The sequence below is a fragment of the Gymnoscopelus microlampas genome (assembly GCF_963454915.1).
Source record: "Gymnoscopelus microlampas genome assembly, chromosome: 10".
In the NCBI taxonomy this organism is placed as follows: Eukaryota; Metazoa; Chordata; class Actinopteri; order Myctophiformes; family Myctophidae; genus Gymnoscopelus; species Gymnoscopelus microlampas.
Genome location: NC_139947.1, coordinates 28008178 through 28014783, shown reverse-complemented (window position 1 = coordinate 28014783; position 6606 = coordinate 28008178). Strand labels below are relative to the sequence as shown.

The 6606-nt window shown below is 40.1% G+C and overlaps 1 protein-coding gene across 2 annotated transcripts in view; it reads left to right on the top strand.

The window, feature by feature from the left end:
• Positions 1–6606, top strand: part of ngfa (nerve growth factor a (beta polypeptide)) — a 38369-nt gene that overhangs the window by 29762 nt on the left and 2001 nt on the right. For both annotated transcript variants that reach the window (XM_084069406.1, XM_084069407.1), the window contains exon 2: positions 3838–3948. The gene's annotated coding sequence lies outside the window, so the exon portion shown is untranslated. The remainder of the gene's footprint in view (positions 1–3837; positions 3949–6606) is intronic.

Here is a 6606-nt window from a genome sequence, read left to right as displayed (position 1 = left end):
TACTGTGACGGATTTCAAGGCCTGTGTATCTGTGGAAGTCAGGATCTGGAGATTACTTCCTCTGTCTCTTGAGATCACTCAAACACAAATGCAGGGGCCAAACCACAAATTGACCCTGAGTGCAGACAAACAAGTGCGGACAGCCCTACAAGATCATTCCAAGGACTTTACTTTTCTCATTTAAATTGTGCTCAATCATGCCTGAATAATGATATCAAGGATGTGTTGTCCTTTTGCGTAGCGTGACTTTCTGTTTATAATGAGTGCTAGATGTGTGACATTGCGGTACAATTAAGCCAGTTGTTGCTCCCATTAACAGCAGCCTATGCAGGAAAGACAGGCTATACTGCCCTCTTCTGGTTATTATGTGCCACCCATGCAGGCGTTCAGTTCAGCAAAAGCTTGGGTTGTAAGCCATCTTTATACAGTACTGTATGTTGCTTTTATGAGCAAGAAACCTGAAAGAAGAGATTTGTTTTACTCTCATTGTATGGAGAAACAGACCTGGCATATCATTTTGGAAAATTGAAATGGCTGTATTTATGCTATTATTACCTTTGACGTAAGATATTTAAAGGTGGTGATAATTTGCTAAAAACTAAACACAGTGTTTTGGGGGGGTTGAACATTTAAAGCTCTATATTCTGATAGTAATCATTGCTATAGAGTTTGTTCACCAACAGTGGTCTCCTTGTATCTCCAGCTTTTTTTTTTTTAAGAGAAAATTGATTGTTTTATCACTTCCAATTTCACTTGTTCATCCTGTATCTTGCATGAGTTCTCTCTCCTGATTGGATAAAATGTATTTTCTATTTATTAAAGAGCTGGCAGGCAGGGAGACAGACCCCTGTTAGCAACCCCCTGTCACTGAAATGCAATGACTACATCAATGAGTATAGCTATGGTTACTATCAGAATATATATAGCTATTTAACATTTTATTCTAACAAATAACTTATACTTATACTTTATTTAATGCAACAAAAATCGAGTCATGTGGATCGCAGGATCCACATGTGGGAACGGTGTCGCTCCAACGTGGATCTCAAACTGTTTGTGACCAGCCTGTGAGGTCAGTCGTCTTTGACATAGTATGACTTCAGATTAGGGCAAGGTTTCAGCATGATCAGAGCTCCTTTAACTTCCATTATAAAATGAAAGTTACGTATTTCAAAAAGTCGAAGTTGAAGTATTTCAAGTGGTTAGGGCGCAGTGTTGCCAGGTCTGCTTATTATAATTTCCCCCCAAGATTTTATTTGAAAATAGCAGATCTAGAAGCTCACAACGCGTTGCATCGCGATGTGTTGTGAGCTTGTAGATCTGCTATTTTCAAATAGCTGATGTATATGTTTAAAGTGCTCATATGAGCTTGTAGATCTGCTATTTTCAAATAGCTGATGTATATGTTTGAAGTGCTCATATGAGCTTGTAGATCTGCTATTTTCAAATAGCTGATGTATTATGTTTAAAGTGCTCGTCTGGCCCATAGTCGCTTCTTTTGGGCTTGTTTTCCTAGACCTGGTTGCTTGTTTCTCTCACAGAATCCGGCAACACTGCACACCACATGGGGCGCAATGCTCTGGTCAGCAAGTCCCCTGGTTCAATTATTGGACAGCTCGACCTGTTGAATGTCATTCCCTTACTCTGTCTCTCTCCACATTTCCTGTAGCTGTCTAATAAAGGCTTGATCATTACTACTTGAGTAATTACTTTAAAGTAGTTCACCCAAAAAATTACTTATCTTCTATCAATCACACACCTCTGTGAAACCTTGAATTCATGGAGATTCTTTCGTTTTTGTTGCATTCCTGAGCCAATGATTCGATGACCCTGTGGCTGGTCAGTACCGGAGACTCTGCTGTTTATCATATTATTGCCTCAGGCAAAAAAACGTAAAAATTCTCCATTAATTCAAGGCTTCATGGGGTGTGTAATTTATACGATAAGGATTGATAAAATAAGTCATTTTTTCGGGTGAACTACTCCTAAGTATACTGTACATGGTCCAACACTGGGATTGGGACTGATTTGAGCAAATACGTTTTATAGCCAACTGTGAAGGTCAGTCCAGAACCACAAGGCCACTAACAAGGGAGCGTTGAAATAACCATTTGTCACAGTAATCAGCTTTGTGATGTTCCAAAACGGTCCCAGCTGGATCCTGTGTTTACAGGAAGCATTACGCCGTAGTTCTGACACACCTGTTTTACGTCCACCACAACAACGACCTTGTCAAGGCTCTGTGTGTGTGTGTGTGTGTGTGTGCGCGCGTGTGTGTGTGTGTGTGTGTGTGTGCGTGCGTGTGCGTGTGTGTGTGCGTGTGTGTGCGCGTGCGTGCGTGTGTGTGTGTGTGTGAGAGAGAGAGAGAGAGAGAGAGAGAGTTTGTCACACATAGTGACACCATTCTTATAAATGCTGTAAATAATGAGGTATGAAATACCTGGCATTCCACCGCATGGCATATCTAAACTGTGTGAGTTAAACACGGTGAGTGTGTGTGTACGGGGCCGGTTGACAGGGGGTCACGTAATGGTAAACCGTGTAAGTCCGTCAGTGTCAGAAAAGACTTGGACAAGGTCATGCCCTCAAAGGTCTGCAACGCTATACGCCACATACAGCACATGCCTACGTCGCCTCATGAATACAGGCAGAAGGAAGACTGCGGTGTGCCTGTTTTGCATGGGAATACGACGTAAAAAGATAACCTTCTGAACGTTCTGCATTATCACAATAGTATTGTTTCTTGAGTTACGGTGAAGTCTTTTAGTCTTTCAGATATAAGAGCAACAAAAAGAATCGCCTCTAAATTTCACAGCTGTATCATGATTTTGCTCCAAGAAGCGGACAGAACTAGAATCAACACATGCCCAATTTAAATGCAAGTTAGCTTATTGTTGTGCGTAGTATATTCACAATTCACACTTCATCGCACCTCCACGTCGGTTTCTGAAAATAACAGATTCTTCTACCAAGAAACCTGACGTTTTCATTTTTTAGACAAACAAAATTAGCCAAAAGGCAAAATTAGACAGACAAAATTAGCCATAGGGCAGATGTATAAAAGGTTAATGCCTAGCTGAAGGCAACCTTCTATTCCCGGAAAGCATTCCGCTGTGCATTTCTTCTCACATATAGAAAGATATTCCACCTTCAGACACTGGGAATCCAGTGGGCAGATCAACATGCATGACTTTCAAATAATCTCCCAGCAAAACCTTTTGGAGCATTTGGAAGATATTCAGGGGTGGGCAGCATTTTTATCCCAGGGGGCCATACTGACTTCGATAAAGTGAGGGAAGGGCCTCAACTTTGGACTATTGGATTGAAACTTTAAACACATAACTATAGTAACACTACTGTACATGAATTTGGCAGACACAACAGACTACTTTACAATACAATTTTACAGCTGCATATAGTATCACTCACATTATCAAACTTGCATTGATTATACGCATTATAAATATGGACTCAAGGCAGACTGTTTCACTGTTACATTATAAACATTTAACATTTGAGTACATAGAGATGGAATATGGAATGCAGGTATGTACTCAAATGGTACATATTAATTACTAATAATTAATTGGAGTCGAGTTAAATTAATTTCCCTCAAAACTATTGACATAATAACACCTTTTAATATGCAGGTTTTTGTGGGGTAATTTAGTTTTTCTTTGAGGACTTCGAGGGCCGGATTAAGATGGTAAAAATGGCTGGGTCCAGCCCTTGGGCCGTGTGTTGCCCATGTGTGGCATTAGACTGTGTATATACACAGTTGTGTGTAAGTACGTGACTGTGCATCTGCTAATGTGTTTTGAATGTGTGTTCCTCCAGAGCTGTGGTTCAGGGGGTCCAGATGGCAGGCATGAGGGGCCCGGCCTGCACTGGAGTCTGGCTCTAGAGCCCATAGGAGGGGCTCACACTTCAACTGGACACATTCCACAGGTACGGTAACGCACAAAACACCCTCGACACGCCACGACAACATGCCACTGAAACACCTTCGCGAGCATAGGTTCAAGGGTCAAAGACCCGACCCTGGTGGCCAATGCGTGAGTGTGAATATTGTTATGCATCTCAGGTGATTAAAGGGATATTTCACTTTCAAACATGTTTGGGGTCATTTTAACGTCTACTCAGTCTTTTGTGTTTCACCCCAGACAGTTTTTAAGTTGCTTGATTCAGTATTTAGATATTTGATTAGTCTGATAATTTTATCAGACTCCATTTGAACCATGATAGATTAATTGAAAACACCAGTCCTTGGTTCTGGTGAGTCATATTGTCCTTCTAATGCGTGATTGGGCCGTATTTTTTCAATTACTTTTTGAATTTATTTTCTTTATTTTTTTTGGGGGGGGGGGGTGAAATAAATAAAATTAAAAAATGCAATAAAATTCTTGAAAAAAGTAATCGAAAAAACATGGCCCCCTCACGTATTATGAGGACAGTATGAGTCACCAGAACCAAGGACGGGTGTTTTCGATGAATCTATCATGGTTAAATTGGAGTTACAATGGGTTTGTATAGACGAATCCACAGACGCGCTGCCTGTAGGCAGCCATAGCTGTGGTGTCAACGCTCCGCACCGCGACACCGCAGCAATGGCCGCCTACAGGCAGCTACAGGCATAGATATATATAAAGGCTAGATGACTCACCCGCGCTGCTGGCCAATGGAGTACGACGTCGCCACATGGCGGCCATCTTGGGACGGTCATTCATAACATTATGTCTATGGTGCATATACTTTGAAATAACCATAGCGTGCTCAATTTTCATCCGATTTTCAAACGGTTTGGTGTTTTGTAAACACCAAAGATGTAGTTATGATATTAATGTATTTAAAAAAAAAAACATGATTATAATTATAAGTGTGCAGTATCATAACTACATATTTGGTGTTTACAAAACACCAAACCGTTTGAAAATCGGATGAAAATTGAGCACGCTATGGTTATTTCAAAGTATATGCACCATAGACATAATGTTATGAGTGACCGTCGCAAGATGGCCGCGGTTGAGCTACGCTTGCGCCGCCCCTTGAGCCATCTAGCCTTTATATATATCTATGGCTACAGGCAGCGTGTCTGTGGATTCGTCTATAGGAAGGCGGCATATCTGATAATGAATATCAAATATCTAAATACTGAATCAAGCAACTTAAAAACTGTCTCGGGTGTTCACAAAAGCCTGAGTAGATGTTAAAATGACCTCAAAAATGTTTGAAAGTGAAATATCCCTTTAACTGACAAGAAAAGGCCACATAACTAATTCTGCTTCGCTCAGTTGTATTCCTGTATGACAGATCTCTACTGGTGCGTTCACACTGAACACTACAAACGTTATAAAGGTTTTTCAGGTGAAAATAATAAATGAATACACAGACATACTACAGTATTAGAAATTATGTTTCCAGTCATCTCCTCACAGTATGTGGTACAAATCTCCATAGTTTTGCTATTTGTGCCAGAATAGAGACATATTATTGGACAAAAATGTTTTGAAACAATCTCTTATGATTATATTTTTAATACCACACTGAACCTGATGCTGTCTCAATTGTTCTGGGAACTTTAGATTCCAAATCTGTGTTAAAAAGAGCACAGCAGCGCATTCCTTCCTGTGCTCTCTGATTACAGATCAAACTTACTTTCATTTATTTTGACATTCTGGAAGAAAGAAAAGGTTCCCACAAACCGTAGGTCAATGAATTGAACAGATACCTTCACCGTGGAAAGAAATAAGGTTTTCTATGAAGATTAAAGAGTCACAATTTGATTAAAAATTGGCCGCCCTGTTACCTAAAAAACAACTCATAGTGGACAGTCCCTTATTATTTTCATCTATTGTATTTATTATTTCCGATTGCAACCTTTATCATCATATGACTGAGCAGAAAGGGAGGCAGGGAATGTGGGTGAATGTACAGTATAGTTGGGTATTATTTGCTTGCTTTGCTTTTTCTCAAATAAAAAAGTAGACAGCAGCAGGGCTGGTAGATGTTAACCAATTTAACCATTATCTTATACTTTGACTATTCAAAAATAGCAGATCTACAAGCTCATAGCTTGTAGATCTGCTATTTTTGAAAAATCATGAAAATGTGTGCAAATCTTTGAAAATATGTATTTATAAAGTCATTGTTTTGCTTCTGGGGGGGTCCCTGGAACAAAAATATATTGTGAAGCGGGTCAGCGGCCAAATGCATATCATTTTGGGGGTCCTTGCTGTGAAAAGGTTTGAGCACCACTGATACAGTTCATAAAACTGTTACGATTTAGAAGACATTTGTAGAATCGGCCTCAGGTCTCAATGGGTTAATTCCCTAAGTTGTATTGAAATAATGATGGCTAGCAGTTGTTGGAGCCTGTTTTTTGATTTTGCTTTGCCACCGCAGAGTTGCTATTTTGCTAATGCTGTCTGGTGTACCATAGTGCGGGGCTGCATCATTGTGAATCTCATGAATTCCGCACCTTGTCCTGTACCGTACATCTGTACATGTTGTAGCATCAACAACAAGCAACATGTGGCGTTGGGTGTGAATGCTAACTATCTGTGCCTGACATCCAGTGTTCATTTTGACAGCAAACATTTAATTAGT